This window comes from Protopterus annectens, chromosome 1.part1, assembly GCF_019279795.1.
Source record: "Protopterus annectens isolate FY-2018-M chromosome 1.part1, PAN1.0, whole genome shotgun sequence".
In the NCBI taxonomy this organism is placed as follows: domain Eukaryota; kingdom Metazoa; phylum Chordata; order Ceratodontiformes; family Protopteridae; genus Protopterus; species Protopterus annectens.
The window spans coordinates 1,072,682,952-1,072,705,950 of record NC_056726.1 but is presented as its reverse complement, the minus strand read 5'-3'; the positions used below and the strand labels follow the sequence as shown (position 1 = coordinate 1,072,705,950).

The following is a 22,999-nucleotide window of genomic DNA, read 5'->3' as shown; positions in this document are numbered from 1 at the left end:
TGGGGAAACAGAAGGTAGATAAAGGGGAACACATGGTGATGGGGAGGGTTGGACAGCCAACATGTTATAGAAATAATGAATAAGTCACATGATTATCTGGAAAAGTTATAAGAAAGAAAGTTATAAGTTGTCAGACATCAGACCAGTTTAGAATTGCCTCCAATGACTTCTTTCCATGTTGGCATACTGCACTTTTACTGATTTAAAATAAAGTATGAAAAATTCAGTACATAATGAGTCTGTTAACAAAATGGAAACTGTCTCCATGATTTTGATCTTAGTCCTGACTGAAGTCTATACAGTTACAGCAACCAAAACCCCTTTTGTACCCTCCCCTTGTAGAACACAAAATAAGGATCTGTAATTTATTTGGCTTATTAGATCATCTATGTATATATTATTTGCCAGATTGCCTATACTTACGGATAAATATAAACCATTCTTATTTGTATACTGTACACTGTTTATTACATTAAGATGAAACCTGAGCTCAGCCTATATTTTGTCATTGATTGATCAGTGTACTACCTTGGTAAATCAATCAATCAGTCAGTCAATCAATCAATCAATTGATCAATCAGTCTGGCAATAAATAAATAAACAGTCACCGGAATGCACTTCCCTGCTTCCACTTCAGTTAACTTGGTGGATATGGCTGTAGACAATGAAGTAATCAAAGTACAGAACCACTAAGCCATGACAACATACTGGAAGCAGCCACTATTAACATTCATATACTTAAGAATGGTAGTTTAACCATTACTAAGCAGGTCTGCAGTCTGCCGAGAATTTTACAAAACGGCCAATCACAAAAAAGTGCAGGAAATACAGCATATTTAAGCCCCATAGGCAGGAATACTCGCCATAACTGATTGTAGCTCACATTTGCAGTCAGAATGGCAGGTGCAGGAGAGGGTTCATGCTTCCGAGCCCAACGTTGGGGCATCGAGGAGTCCAAATACATGGTTTGGCTCCTTGTCCACCGTCACGAGTCAAGACTCCTGCAGGGCCAGTTCCAAGGGACGGAGTACAAGGCAGAGGCTTGGAACCAGTAAGCTCGTGACCTCACCAGTGCCACAGGCATTCCTTGGACTGGTGAGCAGGTCCATCACCACCATGCAGACCTGAAGAGATGAAAGCTGGACCACCTGACCCTGTGGATACAGGAGGCCTGTGGGATGCAGAATGCCCCACAACTGAGTATGTAGCCATGGAATGCAGTATGTAAGAATTGATAATGGAGTATGTATAACAGATAGGTATGTCTCAATATCCTTTCATTTACATTACAGCTGCAGGTGACCATGCTACGAATCAGTAAGCCTATGCTGATAGGCTGCTAAGGCTGCGCCACCAGGCAGGTTAGTGATTATTCTGCATGTATTGTTATATAAAATATGGGGGAGAGCATGAAAGAAAGTGTTGTAGTCCAATAAAACAGCCATAGAATTGCCTAAATAAGTCCTCTGCATGTACTGTCAGATAAAAACATCAGAGAGACAGAAAAAGAGTGTAGTAACCCATTATGAAAGGTAACATATGTCTGGAATAATATCTCTGCAGGCACTGTCATATAACATAAGTGAGTGAGCCTGAAAAAAGATTGTTCTAACCTATTAATAAAGGTATAATATGTCTTGAACATGTCTGCCATAAACACCGTTAAAACAAATAAAGGAGTGAGCCTGTGGAAAAGTGTGCAATGTCATTAATAAAGGTCTAAAACCCAGAGTGTGTCTGTGTCACAGAGTCTGAAATGTTGTACCTTTGCATTATACAAACCGTACTGTTTGAAAATGTGCTGGCAACCCAGAGTTATGCAGTCCCATGTAAAGTGGGTGATGGAAGTGCTAGTAGCTGTGAAACATATATACAGTCCACAATAGTCAGTTACTGGCTGGCATGAATAAGTAAACCTGGCACACATGTAGCATGTAATTATTCACCAGAAATGTGAGTGCGTGTCAAGAAATGCAAGGTTCTGAAATATGTAGCAGTAACATCTGCATCCTGGACAGTTAGTATGTCAGATATAGGTCAGGCATATATTGAACTAGCCAAACCCATGACACAACCTAATGTATGGTGGCAAGTGTAATAATACAGGTAGGGGATATACAATTGCAGTCACTGGGAATGTAGTGTAGACTAAAAGGTCATTATAAGATGTTAATCAAGGTTTTTTCTACACCCTACTGTATGTGCATAAACCATGCAATTCCACACCTCAATGGGTGTGTAACCTTAAATATTTGTTGGGACATATGTCCTGTTGTTTTATAAATATTTGCATTGATGTTGATGCATGTGCCCTGTTCAAACACCACGTTCATGGTGGCCTGTTGCTACCAAACATCCCTGCATGCTGTTGGAATATCCACTGTCGTTCAATATATGCATGTGTTATGCTTGCTGTTCAACTGTTGGAACCTTGGTGTGTTGGGTTAATGGGAATATTACTGCATGCTGTTACAACTAATCTGGAATGCTGTTGTTTATGTTGTAATTAAACACACCTAAACACAGAATGTATGGGAAGGCCAGTCCCAGCAGACCCACCTGTCCCTCCTCAGTTGGCGAGTGCACCTGGCACCAGTGGCTCTGGTGCCCTGCTCGGGCTCCCCTCCTCCATTGGTCCTGTGCCACCTTCTGGTGGAAGCACTGCAGGGGATGGGGCTCATCCCCCCATGCAAGTGTGGGTGGAGGAGAGCCACCTGTCCCCCTTGCTAGGGTCCGGGCTGTGGTGTGTAGGGAGGTCCAGCGTTCAGTCGCTGATCCCCTACGCCAGCTCGCGGCAACAGTGGTGTGTCTCTTGGGTGAGCCTGCCCATCCTACACAGCCCTCAGCACAGCCACCCTCGGGGCAGTGAAGGTGCAGTGGTGACTGCCCAGGTGGGGATCTCAGTTCCACTGTTACCATCTGTGGGCTCATGGGCTTGCGATTTCCAAACATCCTTCCCCATCAATTGTGTTCACCCACCCCATGTGTCAAACTCTGCCCCTGTATGCATCTTGTTGGTCTTGTCTGTTTACCTCCCCAACCTACCTCACCAAATATACCTACTTCCTCTACCTCACAATCCACTCTCACCTGAAAAAAAAATTAAAAAAAGAGCAATCTGTTGCCCCATACATAGCTGCCCAATTCGCACACATGTCCGCTGGACATGTAAACTGATAATTCTAATTGGCAGTACAACATATTTTGCTCTCCTCACCCCTCTCTCAGGGGTGGAAGGCTTCAAATTTCACACCAAATTTCAAACATATGCACAGCTGTTGCTAGTAAAGAAATGGGCAGCTATGGACTTTCCCTACACCCATCCTACTCATCTCGAGCTGGTTTCTCTACTGTCTTTCCCTCTTTGTGCCCCCTTTTTCACCACTTTCCTATCTCCCCGTTTTCTTTTCTGTAAAAGAAATTAGTGCAGGGGTTAGCGGGAGTAAGCACTTTTAAGCAGTAGTTAGCGGGGGTGCGCAAGTGTGAGCTTGTGTGCTCTTAGCTAAGCATTGCTAAGCATCGCGCAAACCCACGCAAACCCGCTTACAACTGCTTAAAAGTGCCTTAGTCACTCTGTATGACAAGGCCCTTGTACTGCTCAGCAGAAAAATAAAATACCCTTGTCAGTCTCGAACCCGGGACCTTGGACTCACCAGTCTGCATGAAGTACCACTACACCACAGGAGATATACAATAACTTAGTGCTGAAAGCAATATATCATGTATTACCATGAGTGAATGTAAAGGGAAAATAAGAATGGCATAACACAAATCTTGTTCTGTGGGTCTTAACCGGCAGGTGTTGTGGAATTGCGTGACATGACTGTGAAAAGAGAATCAGCCATGCTAGTAGGGAATAAGGTTACAGTAGCACCTTACAAACCCCACACAGTATCAGAATGCTCTACAGTGATGACCCTGATTTGTAAACAAATGTTAGCTGTGCCCCTCTGACTCCCTGTGAAATGTACTAACAGCAGGCAGAAAGTGTGGAATCTCACTTAATAACAAATGTCAATAAGTGAGAGTAGACACCGCTTGCACGTCAGAAAAGGTGTAGTAATACATATGCTCTGAATCCCCCAAAGTCTGAACTGAAAAATGTCTGAAATATATCACAGGTGTATCCCAGTCATATGTACCTTTCCCTGAGGCTGTTCAAATATATACGTTAGAGTATCTGAGGCCTGGAACAGTCAGAAACACACAGGTATATCAGCTTGTCTGCTGTTACATACTCTGCAAATAGCTGTAGAATGAATCCCACCAGCATGCCCTTATGTAGAAGTACAACACAGAAATATCAAAGGATGTAGCCATGTACTGCCAGCAACCACCTGTGACAATGCCATTGCTCAGGTGCTGAAAAGACTGCTGTGGTGCACAGTCAACGAATACTAGGCTGACCTCTGTCTACCATCTGGATATGTCTACAGGTAGGAGCTACTCAGACAGACTACTAGCCTTTATAGACTTACAAATACACAGCAACTCTGCATGTTCAGTATGATAAACATCACACGATAATAAATAATGCACTCTGCACTTCTGCACCCCTACCCAAAGGTACTATATACCCATGTAGCCAGGCACAACCAAGGGTGTAGGTAGGCATACACAGTAGTGAAATATGTCCAGTTGTCCTGAGCAGACTGTGCTAATGTCAACACAAACAAACCACAAACTGTTCAGAGGTGAGTAATGTACTAATGACAGTGTAGCAGTTCACAAACAGTGCATGTGCCTGATATTCATAATTGGTAGTACAACACACTTAGTTGTACTCACCCCTCTCTCAGGGGTGGAAGGTTTCAAATATCCCTCCTAATGTATTGCATATGCACAGCTGTTGCTGGTAAAGAAATGGGCAGCTATGGATCCTCTCCACACCCATCCTCTACATCCTGAGCTGGTTTCCCTACTGTCTTCCTCTCTTTGTGCACCCTTTATCCCCACATTCCTATCTCTCCATTTAATTTTCTGTCAAAGAAATGAGCGCAGGGGTTAGCGGGAGTGAGCACTTGTAAACAGTAGTAAGCGGGTTTGCACCAGTGTGCGCTTAGCTTAGCATTGTTAAGATATGATAAGCTAAGCAAGCTTGGCTTAGTATTGCTAAAATAAAATAAGCTTAGCTTAGCTTAGCATCACTAAGCATCGCGCAAACCCACGCAAACTCGCTTACAACTGCTTAAAAGTGCCTTAGTCACTCTGTATGACAAGGCCCTCGTACTGCTCAGTAGCAAAATAAAAAGCCTTGTCAGTCTCAAACCAGGGACCTCGGACTCACCAGTCTGCATGAAGTACCAGTACACCACAGCAGATATGCAATAACTTGGTGCTGAAAGAAATATAACATGCATTACAATGAGTGAATGTAAAGGGAAAATAGGAAAGCCATAGGAATACATTGCAATAACTACTGTTGTATGCCCAGTTAATTCTCTAATTTGAAAAGAAAGTACATACTCCTATGTATCCAGTGTTAGCATTAGGAGGTGTGAGTAAACCTACACACTGAGAAGAGTGTACTGGAAGAAGCAACAGTCAGGTTTCAGTACAACATGCATTCCAATGGCTACAACCCAGCTTCAGATAAGAGACATACACCAACCTTCTGACTGAGACAACAGTGTCCACAGCAAACAAGCATGGTCCCCACCTTGCAAAACTGAAAGGGCTACACCTACCTAACCTATCATTTTATAGCAGTGTCCTGAAATCACAGTGAGAACTGCAATTACCACACAGCAGTCTGCATGCAATTACTAAATAGTGGGCACCAATTGGTGCAGAGGCCATCACATGCACATGTGCAGATACCTAGAAAAGCAGCCTTTATCTGCTGTCCACACACGCAATAATATCATTGCAACAACTGGGAGAGAGAGAGAGAGAGAGCACAAGTGAGAGAGACAGACAGAGACAGACAGACACAACCAGGCAGAAGGAGACAGACGCTGAAAACAAACAGCAACACACAGAGGAAACAAAACAAAAAATAAATAAATAAATAAAAATAAACAATAAAAAAAAACACCTACAACAGACGGAGGTGAGGAATACAAAGGTAAGGTATGTAACAGATATGTATTTGGTGACATCCAAAACATGTGTCTGAAGGGTACTCTACATACTGTGAATCATCAATATGTGGCAGCAGTCTGTATCTATATGTACATGCACATTTGTATAGGGCAAGGGATATACTGCAACTGTTAGTGAAGGCGGGACATAAGTATGTTGTTGAAGGCTGCTATGTGCACATATGTATGTAGGTTGTTATGCATGGCATTGCAGAAAGCAAGCAGTGCCGGTATATGTCATGTGGTGTTAAATGCTGTGGGATTGAGCTACAGGCAGTGAGGCTGCAACAGCTATATGGCCTGAGGACAGCAGAATGCATTCTGCACAGCATTGTGCAATAGTATTACATAACCGTATGCCTCACTACTGTTGCATAATTAACATCCCCACCATGAAAGGTGGGCAATATATGTGCCTATATGTGCAGCTATATGTACAGCAATGGATGTTTACATGTATGTGTATATATACATGTATATATACATATATATGTGTGTATAGATATATAGATATATATATGGATATATTTAGATATATATGGATATATATGGATAAATATAGATATATATCAATATATATGGATATATATATATATAGATATATAGATATATATGGATATATATGGATATATGTAGATATATGTAGATATATATAGATAGATATATATAGATATATATAGATATGTATGGATATGTATGGATATGTATAGATATGTATAGATATGGATAGATATGGATAGATATGTATATATGTATGTATGTGTATATGTATATATATATATATATATATATATATATATATATATATATATATATATATATAAGAGAGAGAGTGAGGGAGACACGGGGTCATATGTACTGCAACAGGTGCCTGTTGTCCAAGGCATGGACTGAACACCAGTGTTGATACCACAGTGCCATACCCCACTCCAAAACACCTTATGCAGTAACTGCCACATAGGTGGTAGCCTGCCTAACACTGATGTTGTCAGAAGGGTACATGGGACACAGGTGGTCAGTAGGCTCCCCTTTGATAATCACAGTGACAACAGTAGTAATGTAATCTGTCTACATGGTACGTGTCATCACAAAAGGTGTGTCATCTAGGAAAATATAGGTCGGTGTTCCCCTCTACTCATCACAATGCCCCATTTGGTATGTACCTCACATGACAACTACAGCAAGTGGAAAGGCCACAGACATACCTAACAAAGAGTAATACTGCCCTCAAACACATGCCCTTTGCAGACTGACTCACAAACCACAGCTAGAGTGCGTTGCATATCTCCCACCCAGAGGTTACCACTGCCGGACATACAGAGGTATATCACACCCATAGCAGTCGGCCAACCACCATGACAACACCTCACAATCCCTCTGGGCTACATGACCTAGGGCCATAATCTTTGTCATTGTCACCTCACTAAACAGCACATGCTGGAGGTACAGGTTCCTATCCACAAATATGCCATACTCTGGACTAAACCACCCAGCATGAACAAACAAGGCTCCTCATTAGCAGATATCATACATACCCCTGATGATTGTTTTGGAGATAGGTAATATGCCCTGGGAGTCACCTTTGTGTAGCCGGTTGACATGTGCAAGTGAAATCACATTGCATGTGTGTCAAAGTCCAGGGTAGCATATGGCTAGGCTGCTCTAGGCCCTAGGGCCAATAGCGTATTACCTACCAATGACACAATGCACACACACATGTACTCAGTGCAATAACTGCTATGTGAGGTGGAATGAGTGTGACAGTGACTGTGTGCAAGGTTTGTAAAGGTGTGATAGCTTAGTGTGAGGTTGTGTCTGTCATGGTAGTTTGTGTCCTAGGTGTGAAGCCGGAGAAAGATGTGTCAGTTATTGGGATGCAGACATAGTAGGATGGAATATGCTGTGACGTAGTTCCTTGTGTACGACTGTGGTGTCCCATTGTAGGCTGAAGCAATACATGTATGCTCAGTAAGTGGTACTGCTGGTGACTCCAGCACACATATGAACTGTTGTACTACCTGAAGCTGTAGGCCTAAACAGCACAGTATGGTATATGTTCACAGTCCCTGGTAACACTATCTTGTGTGTTTCCTGTAGTCTGCACAGATTACATACCACAGGCATAGGTATCTGTAAGTAGGGGCACACAGTACTATAAGGTACACAGGTAATGCTCATCTGTGTCGGCATACATCTGTGTGTTGTATGTATGTCTGATGTGTGTTTAATGATGCCTGTACCATGCCTGCAATGACATGTGTGTTACAGGGTATGTGTGTGTACCTAGCAACATGTATACTCTGTTACAGCAGTATGCCAGCTATATTAACAACTGTGCACATATGTTAGGTAGGGGTATGGCATCAAAGACTAGGGTGGTTTACCGGTAATACTGTAAATGTACATGACATTCATTGCATTGGATGACATATTTCTTCATGCATTAGCTTGATTTATACCCCCGGGGTGAGGTTGTGCATTGTATCCCAAACAGTGTGCCGACTACTGGTGTATACTGGTGTGTTATATGGAGTGTTGCAGGCACTGTCAGCCAGTTGTGGGCTAGGCACTGATATGTGGTATTGAATGTGTGTATCCTCTGATAGACAGATAGATGCTTTATATGGCAGTTAAGTGATATCTGTACTTCATAATGTTAAGTGTGCCACATGACATGCTCACACATATTGTTTAATTGTCTTCCAGGGTTATGGCTCATCAATGTAATCCATCATATTCAGCTGCGGAGGAGCAGGAAATTCTGAACAGCCTGGTGCAGCACTATAACCTGCTTTTTTCCAGGGCCAGCCAGCACCAGCATGACCTTACTGCACTGTGGCAAGACCTTGTTCACCAGGTAAATGACATAGGCATGCATAACTGGACATATGAGCAGGTACACCATCACTGCATTGATTTAATTAGACATCTCCGGCAGCATGCATCTGATATCCATAGGCCACAGCTTGCCACAGGTGGTGGGGTGGCCATACATCCCCCCCTCACCAGAGTGGAGGAGCTGCTCTTAAGCATGGTGGCTCCTGGCATGCAGCAGCAACAGCATCACACATGTGTCATCATGGAGGCCGGAGCCATCCAGCAGGATGACATGGAGCATGCAGGTTATACGCCCTAGCTGTAGACTACCGTTACCTGTATTGTTAGAATATGCATATGTGAGATGTGTACTGTGTGTTTAGCAGTTGTGCTGCCTAACATGTGCAATACTGATATTTGGAATAGTAGCCGCACACCTGTGACTGTTGACTGTTGTTCCACTGTCATTTAGCACACTCACAGTAGCAATTCCACAGTTGTGGCCACTGACAAACTGTGTCATATTCTTCTAGGTCCCTCTGGTGTGACAGCAGGGCAGAAAATGCATGCTGGTGAGTGCGTTAACACTTTAATATTGGTAATGAAATGTGCATGTCATAGGTGAGGTGGAGGCCATGTACACGTAACACACCTACGCATAATGCATGTTGTGCATGTTTGCTGTGAGACATCAATCATCTCAGTAAAGTCAGTAGCTGCCTCAATCACATGCAATGCACAGTGCAGCAGACACAATTGTGGCAACACTGTACTGCACATTGGATATGCATAGTTGCTACAGCTGTACACAGCAGAACACGTTTATCATACGCAGTACATGAAAACATGCTACATTTGGCATTACCACACACCCGCTGTAAGGTCACACTTCAGTATACCACATGTCATGCACACACACATGATGTACCTCAGGGGTAGAGGCCTATCATGGGGCTGTGCAGCACTCTGTAACACATAATACAGTCATGTTAGGCAATGCTCCCTATTGGGCACCTCACACACCCATGTACAAGGTGGCTGTGTAATTGTGAATGTAGCCACAGCACTACAGTTCAGGTACAGCATGCTAGGCGGTGGTCTTGCACACATTAGTAGCTGCGAGTCACCACAAGATGCATGTTGATGATGACACAGGGTACTACACCCCATCCAGTTACAGTGACCACAGTACTACTCATAACAGTCATTGCTTTGCACCTCAGTGTTGTGTGTGTGAAAACATATGCACCTATACACAATATGCATAGCATGTTGTCTGTGTGCTTACATATGCCAGTATACACAATATGCACAGCAGTCACCATCCACACAAAGTGTCACATACATGTCCTGGAATGCTAGTGGGTGTATAGGTCACTTGACACACATTGGGTATGTGTGGTGTTTAATGTTGCAGTCGTGTAGCATGCCATGCCATGTATGGCACCCACATATCTGCAATATGTCCCACACTCACCATAACCACTGTACATTGGCCATGTCGAGCATTGGGATTCCTTTATGTCAACATGCACCGCACATCCCATGTGTGTAAATAGCATGTATGTGCTACACCTGTGCCCACTATTATCTGCTATGGACACAGACACTAAACTCAGACATGGATATATATGTGTCACACAGATTCATGGGGCCATGGCATGTTACTTGTGAGTGATGGTGCACAGGGCATTGCAGAGCTGATAATACCTGCACAGCAATGTTGTGTCCATGTACACATTGTGTTCCAGAGTGTAGCCAATCACTGAACAACTACACAGTTGCATCAAAGCCATGTATACTGCCATTTAATAGGGGTGTCTACACTTGCACTGCATGGTCTTGTGCAACACATATTCTGCATGCTGACACATGTTTGGTGACTGTCTACCTTGTGATACTGACACCCACCTTCACCCACTATAGAGTATGTGTTGGATTGCTGGTATGTGTGTGTATGTGCTGTAGTGAGGTGTGTATTAGTGTTCATGTGTGCATGTGTGCATGTGTTCATGTGTGCATGTGTGCATCTGTTCATGTGTGCATGCGTCCATGTGTGCATGTGTTTATGTGTTCATGTGTTCATGTATGCATGTGTTCATGTGTTCATGTGTGCATGTGTGCATGTGTTCATGTGTGCATGTGTGCATGTGTGCATGTGCAGACCGTAAAGTGTGTTTCCTGTCTTCCTCTCACAGGTGCTGAGTTAGGGGTTGGCGAAAGCAGCAGGCAACCTGAAGCCACTGCCACAAATAGTGGTGATGATGACACATGTATTTAGGCACAGGAAGATTTGACACGGTCTGTCATTGGTCCGCCAATCGACAGTACACAGCGTTCAACCCCATCTATGTGCACACTCATACTGTCAATACATCCCTCACCACCAATGGCCATAGGCGAGGAAAAGCATACAATTGGCATTGACCAGGAGAGTGTGGTACCCATGGCACTTGCATCCCCTCACAGCAGCCATAGCCATAGACCTGTAATGGTACCACATAGGCGGAGGGCCAGGTGTTCCCGGGGGAGCACCACTGGTCATATTGCCCCTGGCAGGCATGCCCTCACAGGTCTTACGATGACCAGTATGTTCTGGGCTGTAATGCAGGCTCAGGCACGTATGGAACGGTACACCAGGCAGGGATTTAGGGTGCAGAGGGCACATTACAACGCTATCAATGACAGCATCTGTGACCTTGCCGGTGCCATCCGGACCTACACTGAGGTCATTGATAGACGTTGGGGGGAAACATTAGATGCCCTCCACAACATGTCTTCCATTAGCCAGGACCATGCGGGATGGTTGCGACATCGACACAGATGCATACCAGCAACAGCAACAGCTGGCAGTGGTCGCAGACGGCCCACAGTTCACAGCCACTCCTGTAGTGGGCTGGCCTGTCCATTGACCGTCCCAGTAGACCACGTGCATTGGCTCTGGCCAGTCCCAGCAGGGACATGGGTCCAGTCGTCATACCTCTGCCTCTGATGACAGTACCCAGTCAGGGTTGGTACCCGATACTGTCCGTAGCACCCCTGCCAGGCACAGGTACTGTGTCCTTGGCCGGAGACAGTGATCTGTACAGCCTAGCAGGTACAGTCTATGGCTGTCCCACAAACTACCGTATATATGGCTGCCACATGGTGGAGCTGTCTGCATGCAGACACACACACATTAACCAAACAACTAGGGCTCACACATACACACAAACGTTACATCAACATTGGCCCATGATGTACTGTTGTCCCTCACACACACACACACACACACACACACAGACATGTCGATTGGATGGGTCAATGTCAGGCTCTGGCAAACAACAAAACGTTCTGTGCATATGATGATACCTGTGTCGCCTCCTGTCATCTGCATCATTGACGGAGGGACAGGCTAACATGGTGCTGATGCACAGGGTGACACTATAGCAGTGTAGCAATAATAGCAAGTTGTCAACAAGGAAGTGTAACGACATCCTTGTAAGTATATCTGAGCAGACATTATGCATCAAAGCTCTGATTGTCAATGTAGCATTGTTTACACCACTGTTAGGTCTGAGTATGTATTGTCTACCCATGTGCCACTTGGCTGAAGTGTAATGTGTTGCCAGCATGTGTTAGTGAGTGGACAGTATGTGTATGATATGTGCAGCACAGATTAGCAAGTGTACATCTGTGAACATAGTGGGTGCACACTGTCTGGATGTATGTGCATAGTGGACACATGGGACGTGTGGCATACCCTGTTGTACACATTGTAAACATCTCATAGCATCTTTCAATGGCCAGTATGCATTCTACTACAGTTATGTACTAACATGGGTAGACATGTGTATGACATGTGTTGACACTATGCTGTGAGTAATACCGTTAATATCTGTCAATGATTTGCGGTCTGGTAGTATACACAACCTCAACAGCATGACTATAAGCAATCATTGGATGATGTCCTGACAAATGACACACAGTAGTAGGGAACCCAATAGCAATTGGATCCTTCCAGTGCTACACTATAACACTAACCAGTTGTAATGACCGCCACCCATTCCTGTGACCACACCTGTTTGGCATATAGCCCCCTTAGGTACATGCAGACACACTAGGGATGTGTCCATCCAAATCTGGAAATGCATGGATTGGCCTACAATGCATTCCCTGGATGGGATGCATATCCTACACAAGGGTATCATACAGACAGATACCTGTTGTCTGATACATGCTGTATAGCAGTAAGCCGAATATGGCATAGTCATCCTCATGTACTGCACATACTATCCCGTCAGTATCACACAGGTGGTAGCCCTCAACATGTATGTTGGGTACCAATGTGTACATACAGCCTCATGTTATGTCTTGTGTCCCTTGGCATCCACATATCCATAGGTATTGTGGAGTCCCAAGGTGTATCACATAAGACATTAGAGGCCTGAATGCATATCCACAAGGCAGTCATATACCTATAAAGACTGTCCATTCTTGGCAGCCTTTGTTGTGTATGACCATGTCTGACATATTGACATATACCCCAGGCATATTCCCTCACTCACACTACTCTTAAGTAACTGTCATGGGTGTGTGTGCCACAGATGACCTTGGCCACAGAACACAACAGTGGACGGCCTTGTCACATACATACATATGTGACCTATGATCTGAGAAGCAGCGGCACAACCTGTCAATGGAAACAAATGTATTAATGTAGTATGCAGGCTTCACACCTAAGTACTGATTGAGGGGGCATGTACACATATATATTTGCCACACACATACCTGATGTGTGGGATGCACTTACTGTTGTAATCATACTATGTTATACCATAGTAAAAGCAAAACCCACACTGCATACCCTACCTAGCAATGCTATGATACTAGACAGTGATGCATTAACACAGCACGCTATCTGCTTTACTGGGTGGTTTATCTTCTCCGGCTGTATTTGTAGGATGGTGACATCATCAGTCTTTCCAAAGAGGAATGTACCTCTTAGTGAGTTTTCCCAGTCTCCAAAAAGGGAACACCTCTCAAAGGAAACTGCACACATACACACTGTTTGCAGGATTCAAACCCCTACCTAACAATGTTATGATACATAAAGAGAGACACATTAACACGGTGCACTATTTGCTTTACTGGCTGGTTTCCCTTCTCCAGCTGTATTTGTAGGATGGTGACATCATCAGTCTTTCCAAAGAGGAATGTACCTCTTTTAGTGAGCTTTCCCAATCTCCAAAAAGAGGACACATCTCAAAGGAAACTGCACACATACACACACACCCCTCTCAAAGGAAACTGCACACATACACACACCCCCCACATACACACACACTCGCTGTTTGCAGGATTTAAACCCCTATCTAACTATGTTATGATACTAGAGAGAGACACGCATTAACACGGCACGCTATTTGCTTTACTGGCTGGTTTCCCTTCTGTATTTGTAGGATGGTGAAATCATCAGACTTTCCAAAGAGGAATGTACCTCTTTTAGTGAGTTTTCCCAGTCTCCAAAAAGGGAACACCTCTCAAAGGAAACTGCACACATACACACCCCCCCACACACACACACACACACACTCACTGTTTTCAGGATTCAAACCCCTACCTAACTATGTTATGATACTACAGAAAGACACATTAACACGGCACATTATTTGCTTTATGGGGTGGTTTCCCTTCTCCGGCTGTATTTGTAGGATGGTGACATCATCAGTCTTTCCAAAGAGGAATCTACCTCTTTTAGTGTGTTTTCACAGTCTCCAAAAAGGGCACTCCTTTCAAAGACAATCACACACATACAACACTGTTTGCAGGATTCAAACTTCTATCTAGCTATGTTATAATACTAGCGAGAAACACATTCCCCGGGATTCATGAACCGTGCGCCAGGTGCACGCATAGCGTAGGCGCTACAACGCCAGATATGGCCGCCGAGCGATTCAGGTACGATCCAATTCCACGTGCACTACCAGCGTGCGGTGTTGCACCATGCAAATAAAGGCATATAGCGATCCACGAAGTGGCGCAGGCGTAGCATAAGGGCACGGCAATGTAAACCAAAAAAAAACGGTTTACATATATTCAAACATGACATAGGAGTAACGGAAGGCTGTCAACGTCAGGTATCATACTGTTGCAACCTGCCAGTGGCGAAAGACACCGAGAATGTCAAAAGAAAACATGCACAAAATGTAAATAATGACATAAATGGTATGTCCGCAGAAACCACATCAGAACACAAGGACATGTCCACGGAAGGTGCGAAACAATGAAATAATATGACAATGTCATAAAAGAGCAGTATAATACACATCAGCTTCACAGCCACAATACACCATAGTATGCATGGAAAGCCACAACCACGGCGCAAGGGTTGCCAAGGAGTGGCGGCAGTGTTCGGCGCCGTAACTATGAATTAGTAGTCAATGCCATGCAAATGAGGCAGATAATACTGAATCGCAAAACCCCCACTGGCGTAAGGCTGCACCAAATGGCGCAGCGGTAATACACCGAGGAGTGGACCAGAGGGAATACATGTCAACCGCAGAGGGTTGTGCCACTGTAGGAGGAAGCACATTGGAGCTCAGCAAACATGGGCTGTACAATGCACATCACAGCAGCAGGACCAGCGTGTGGGGAAATAGTTGCGCTGAGAGCACACAATGCGTGCAGAGATGCATGTGCACGAGGATGACTACGTTCCCCTAACCCAGTCATGTGACAGCCGCCCCGTCAACAACAACGGATACAGGAAGGTGATGCGGAGAATATGAGGAAATGCGGAAGCAGTGTAATTGGAGTCGTAATGAGCAATCAACAACCAATCAACCCACGACGGCCAATTGGCGGCAGCTGACAACTCTGCATGCAGAAACCCGCAAAACGGGATAGGGGAGGCATATGAATGCAAAGAAAGTAGGGGAGGTAGCAGAATGCAAAGAGTGAAGAACCGATACAGCACAGCCAAGTAGAGAGGTAGCATAACGGCGGCGGCAGACAAAATGCATGATATGCCATGTCCCAGAAACAACACATGACAGGGCTCTGCAGGATGCAATCCAGGAAATAGTATGCGCAACGTGCAGAAACAGTAAGGTAAGGTCTAAAGCTAAACCAATGCAGGCAAGTGTAATGCAACACCAAAGGCAACAGCGTTGCAGTGCCAACGGTAAAACACGGAAGATAATCCACAGATACGGCCGCACAGACACACCCTATGACATCACCGGGTGTACAGCACAACAGTATAAAGTGTGAATGCACACAACACACAGCCGCGTATTCCCAAACACCGCACTCTAGGTGTAAACACACGGGGAACTTTTAAAATGTATATGTTGGGTGCCACCGTGGCCGTGATACATCAGCATGTGTCAGAGACAGACGGAGTTGCGGAGGAGGGTGCCGACAACTACCGTAGGCCTCAGAGGAGAAGGAGAGTGTTCAGACCAAGGGTAACCTACCAGGGGCTACAAGACCTGGAGATAGTAGAGCGTTACAGGGTGGACAGGGACACATTACAGCAAATAGCGGAGCTGTGCCAGCCACGCCTGAGAACAAGAAACAACAGAGGGGAGCCCATCCCAGTGGACACAAAGGTATGTGTAAGCTTGCGAATACTGGCTACAGGTACCTTTCAAAGGCCAACCGGGGATATAATGGGCATCTCACAGGCATCAGCATCCAGGGTACTACACCAGTTTCTGGATGCCATGTCACGACATGCTCATGAGTATATATACTTCCCCAGATCTCAGGAGGAGTTGGCTAGCAATATGCACCACTTCCACCGTGTGGCACAATATGGGTGCGATAGACTGTACGCACATACAAATCAAGTCACCACCTGGGGAGCAGGGTAGACGCTACATAAACCACAAGGGATTCCCCTCCATCAATTGCCAGGTCGTGTGCAATGCGCAGGGCATTATCATGGATGTGTGTGCTGGCAGCCCTGGAAGCTACCACGACTCCCATATCTGGCATGCCTCACAGCTGTATCAGGTATTCGCCAGGGGACATCACACAAGGCCACCTTGTGGGGGATGCTGGCTATGCACTGGAGCCATGGATGATGACTCCCATCAGAAATGCACACACACATGCAAGAATGCCATAATGAGGCACACGCACAAACCAGAATAATCATAGAGCGTGTGTTTGGGATGCTGAAATCATGGTTCCGGTGCTTGGATACATCCGGTGGAGCCCTGCAGTACTCTCCAGGCACATGTGCCCACATATTCATAGTATGTGCCATGCTACATAATATGATCCTGTGGAAACAGCTGCTGCAGGGACATAATGGTGAAGGGCCACAAAGCCCTCCACAACTGCCAAGGCAAGCACAGGCACAGAGGGTTCAGCGCCATGAACACACTGTGCCAGCCCCAGTAGGCAGACGGAGGCATACCCAATATGCCTATGCCCTGGCAAAGAGGGAACGTATAGCACATACTCTGACAGCGTAGGCCCCATGGACTGACACCTCCCTACCTGCACACACAGTGAAATGGACGGCACACAAACATGGCCACCCATAATGTGTACCGTATGGGTGGTCCCATGTCTGACTCCAACATAGGCAGCACCCAAACACTGCACACCCAACAGCCAGCAGAGAATGGAACGCCAACACCTTAACCGTATGCGGGTCCTACAGCAGACGGCGTTGCTGTATGCTGCCACGTTCGCCGCAAGGTGTATACATATAGACATGTACATATGTGCATATACAGATATGGAGATAGATATCATTACACACATAGAAATATATGTACACATACACATATATAAAGTACAACAGGTAAGACAGGGAATCAGAGGGATGCAAGGTGACAGAGAAGTAAGACGTGATATTTGTACATAGTAAACATAGTGAACGACAACCTGAGTATCCGGGAGGGTTGACAGAACAGGAAACGCCACCCATGGAAAGGTCAACCTACCTAAATGCATAATCGCGAGTCGGGATGATCGCCAGGCCACGGTACAGTAACAGTACATGTGCGGGTAATATTATGAGGAAATGAGGGTGGAGGTAGACACCGCCGCCGGTGATGTGGGCCACGCAGGTACTGTGTGCAACCGTCCCTGTGACAGCCGCAGTATGTGTATGTGTGCAGTGAGGGTGTCGTGTGTTCCGCTGTGCGAGTATAATGTGTGTGCCACTGTAAAATGTGCATGTTGGTGCCATGTGACAGGCGGAGTGGAACAACATGTGTAGGCATACAGTATAGGAACCACAGGCGTATGTACAGCAGTACCCCCAAAGTAGTACTGAGAGCCCCTCCCTGGCTAGGCACGTGGCGATGTAAAATGATGCAAAGCAAAAATGTCCCAGAATGCACCACAGGAATATAGCCAACATGAAATGCAAAGGACGTATGTACAAATCATGACCGTATGTATGACACCGTTATGTTAATTGCAAAACGATACGTCGGCAACGTTACACAGCAATAGTCATGTACCGAAATACATGTGCTACCCCGGTACTGATCGTGGCTACGTATCGGCCCGTAAACACCGCTGTGTGTTCTACGAGTGTCAAACAAGCAATCGCCACCCGAATAGGTGGCAACCAGTAGCATACAGGCCGTCCCAAGTACAGGACCACAATGACTGTAAATATCTGAGACAAAATGCCAAGGGATAGTCGGCACGTACGAACAACCGCAGATATACTACCGATGTGACGCAGGAATACATGCAGGAAGCACACATGCAGGCGATACCGACACCAGACAACATCAACACAACCTACACTCCCAGAACAACAGACAGGTAACTGCCAGCTCCCCAGGCAGGGATGGAGCACACACACAAGCATACCGTGTATGTAGAAATGCAAGGCCCACAACCCGTACCCGTCACCCACAACCTCCGATATTCCCCATCGCACATATCAAAGGGATACAAGCCGCAATAGCAGCACAAACATACAGGCAGTTAATGACAGCGGCATAACCGCAACATCTCGCGTGGGAAACACTATCAGCAGTGGATGCATACCTGCATCCGTTGTTTAAAGGAATACAACAGCTATGTTACACATCCGAATGCAAAACGCCATCGACAGACGCCGCCAGGACAGGGACACCCACATGTCGAACATAATACCATACCCAACACACACAATTCATGGCTAACACCACTGCAAAATGTACCTGACGCCACACATAGCGGCTGCAGTTACACATAACATAACACAATACAGACCATCTCCACGAAGGTAGTGCAAATAACCAACGCCCGGGCGAGGAATGAACCATGCCCTAGTTACAACGCGTACTGTACGAATGGAGTAGATGCACAGGTAATATGCGCACAAGTACACACCGAGGAACAGCTATTGGTGTGATGAACCCACATGTCGCAGGTGACGACGGATATAAGGATGACTCCTAGGATATTCAAACCGTATACTCATACCGAACCACAAATCAAAAACGGATCGAGTGAGAGACAACGCAATAGCGAGACTCGCAACGGAAAATGGAAGGAAACACAGTAAAGGTATGTAGAACCCACGAGATGTACTGGTGTGTAACGCATGATGTGTATGACGAAGCTGCACTGTATGTGAACGGTGTTTGTAAGTAAGGATACTTGTCCATAAAGCAGAGAGTGGTGAAAGGTGGTTATGTAGTGCTATCCCGCTGAGCATACCAATGACTGTGGACACCGTGTGCACAGCAGTGGGACATCATGTACACAGCCGGGATAACACAAGGGCTGCCACAGGGGGGCATAACACAGAACAATGCCACCCCCCACACCGATGCTGGCAGTGGATGTCCAACAAGGAAGTGCCACAGCAGGGGATAGGACATGTATGTATACTGTCACAGCACACATGTGTATGGGCATATACCGTCAATGTCATACGTAATGTGCACACAACGTGCACGTATGCCTCGCAGTAGGGGTTACTATGTCAAGTATGTGTAATGTAAAGCTGTCATGGTGGATATGACAGACATCATACACAGTATCACAGGCATATCATGCATAATGGAGGTATGGCCTAGTGGTATGTACACTAACAGGATATGTATGGCCTGTACATATGGGACAGAGTAGTAGCAGAATAGCCACCCAAAATGGAAGGAACACCAAGTAACTATGTCCAAACGAACTGTAGCAGGTGCAATGTGTGCAACAATGAAGTCCGGCAGGTCCATGTGTAAACACATGTGCAGTGTACACAGTTGTGTCACCTCCCCATGGTAGTGTCCACTGAACAGCAGAGGTGGATGTCAACTGCATGTCTACACAGTACTGCTGCTGTGGTGGTACCATGACTATGTGTCACCCTATCAGCAAGGGAGCTATCACATGAACAGTGCCACAGTGTGTCCCTGTGGGATGTGCACAGGACCTACGTTCCACAGCATGGTGTGTGTTGTGTCTGCGGAAGTAACACAGAAGCCCAGGCCATGCAATGTGGCATGTGTGCACATATGCAGGAGTGCTCCATCCACCCCGCCTACTGCAATTGCCATGTATGAGTACTACATGCATCACTAATGCGGAGGACATGGCCCATGTCAGAGTAGATGACACCCCTGTGTATGTGGTATGCAGATGAGTACAGATGTGTTCCCCGTCTGTCATCCGCATATGTAAACTGCCTGAGCCTGGTACACATCACAGCATGATAATGCTTTGCCATGTAAAGTCATAGCTGTTGTGGAAGGTACACCACGAATGTGTTATTGTAACCCTGCCCATGTGTAGATGTGTGTATGGCACAGGTACAATGGCTACCTATGTACCAGCAACACACACAGTACAGATATGTGTGGCCCTGCAGATGTGTACCCATGCCACAGTGGAATACGGCAACCACAGCCCCATGTGGGGCATGTGTGTGTACAGCAACCATGTACAATGTGATATGCATGTATGGGGACAGTATCCATGTGATACCCAGTGGATGACTGTTGCTATGCAAAGGTGATGTGCATGCACCATGTGTGATGTATCCTGATGCAATGACATCCACACGATGTATCTGCCACACCGACACCTGTACGGTTGTTATCAGTATGAGCTGGTGGAGCTACAATGGTGCCAGGTATGTAGATGTGGGATATCTAGGCATGGACAGTACTCTGTGACAGCATGTTGTGTATGTAAGCAAATAGTGAACATGAGGGCCACATGACTGAGGACTGTGTAATGCCACATGTACCTGACATGTAGTAGGTAGCATGATATGCATGCACCACTGTGTGTCCTGTCCAGGATTCATATAGCCTAACATCCTGAGACACAGGGTATGATGTGACGATGGATGTGTACATTGCCAATACCAGAATGTGGAATGGTGCTGAAGGGCAATGTGGGGACAATGTCTGATCTGTTACCCTCTGTACCACACCAACCACCCATGCAATGGTATGACAGGTGGCCAGCATGTGTATGTGGCGTGCTGTGGCACACAGGGCCCAACAAGTGTGCCAGTAAAGCCATGGAGGTCATCAATGAGTGTGTGAAGCACGTATGTGAGGACGTGCCCCAGTGCCATACTGAATGGTCCAGTCATGGGTGTATTTAATGCAGTCCCACGTGCAATGCAGTACCACCCATGTGTAGTGCGATAGATGCGGTAGTGTGGTGGTCAAGGTACACAATGTCCAAGAACAGGCTAGCAGTTAATTCAGTGGGCTGCTGTGGAGACACATACCAAACAGGTTGGTGGGACATAACAGCTAGGGAGATCTGAAGGTGACATTGGGACAGTGTCTTAGGACATAACGTGTGCATGGCAGTACCATGTATGTGTCCACAGGGACACTGCGATGTCCATGTATGGATTGCAACCCTGTAGTGAGTGAGAGTGTGTATTTTTGGTAGGTACACCATTGCCTAGCATGTTGCCAACATTATCTCAGTCAGCAATGCCTGGGTGACTGTTGTACGCGACATCGAATGTGGATGTAGCCAAACAACACAGACATACCACCACACTGCCTGAGGGCCCACACTGCAATGTGCGGCAGTCATGTGTAGGTAGCTAGCCTTGGAGCATGTGATGGACCACGAGGACCCACCATGGCTGTCAAGTGATGCACCCCACACATGTGAATATACCCACCGTGCAACAGCCTGCACATGTGCCCATACAGCAGATGTGCATGGAACATGACTACCACCGTGGTGCCTGTGAAAAGGCCAGTACCGCCATGTCTCTGTGTGGAATAGCATGGTCCCTACCATTGCGTACATGTTGCGGAAGTGCACTGTGATATGTGTCAGCATAGTCACGTACACTGTCCATCTGCCGGGGTGCCATGCCATTAACAACCCCCGTCAGCAGACGTCAGTAGTACCGGCTGTAGAGCACATGTACCATGTATGCTGCGATGGGTGTGTGTCCAGGGTGTGGCTAGCAGGGCCGTGAAGCATATATGTTCATCTACCAGAGGGGGGATATCCCCAGGTTTAACACAGCAGACATATGGAGGTATCGTGCATGCCGAGGGTAGTGTAGGTATGGTATGTGTTGTGTAATGTGTCACCCAGCCAGGTGGAGTGCATGGCCAAGCATGTGTGGGTACATGGGAGTCCATACTAGGAAGTGTGGGTTGCTGTCAGCACATGGCAGTAGCAGCTGTCCGAGGTGCAATGTACAGTATGACAACACAGCCAGCATGTAACCTGTGGTGTACAGTGTAACCTCTGTTGCGTGTTACAATGTGTCTAGCGGTCACAAACATGGGTATCCGAACATGGAGTACCTACGATGCATTGTGTTCGGAAAATATACAGTATGTGTGTAAAACATTTTGTGATGTGGGATCCCCTCACCTGTGTGTGTTGCAGTCCAGGTATGTGCCTGGGAGGTATGATCCGTGTACAATCTGGACTGCAGGTGTGCTGTGCAGAGCATGGAGGCAGGTCCCAGGCACCGCAGATAAATGTCAGGCGTGCACTAGTGTGTGTGCCTTGCTTGTGTGCAGCACAGTGGAAGGTGCAAGCATTGTCCCACATTACTGCATGCCGTGCCTGCCTGTTACAGCCCTGCTGGAGACAGACATGTGACACCGCCGCAGAGGCAGCATAGCATGTGAAGATGTACATGTGGGCTCCAC

General features: G+C 46.1%; 1 protein-coding gene across 1 annotated transcript in view; it reads right to left on the bottom strand.

The window, feature by feature from the left end:
- Window positions 1–22,999, bottom strand: part of LOC122815406 — a 115,707-nt gene that overhangs the window by 4,728 nt on the left and 87,980 nt on the right. The gene's annotated exons all lie outside the window — the stretch shown is intronic.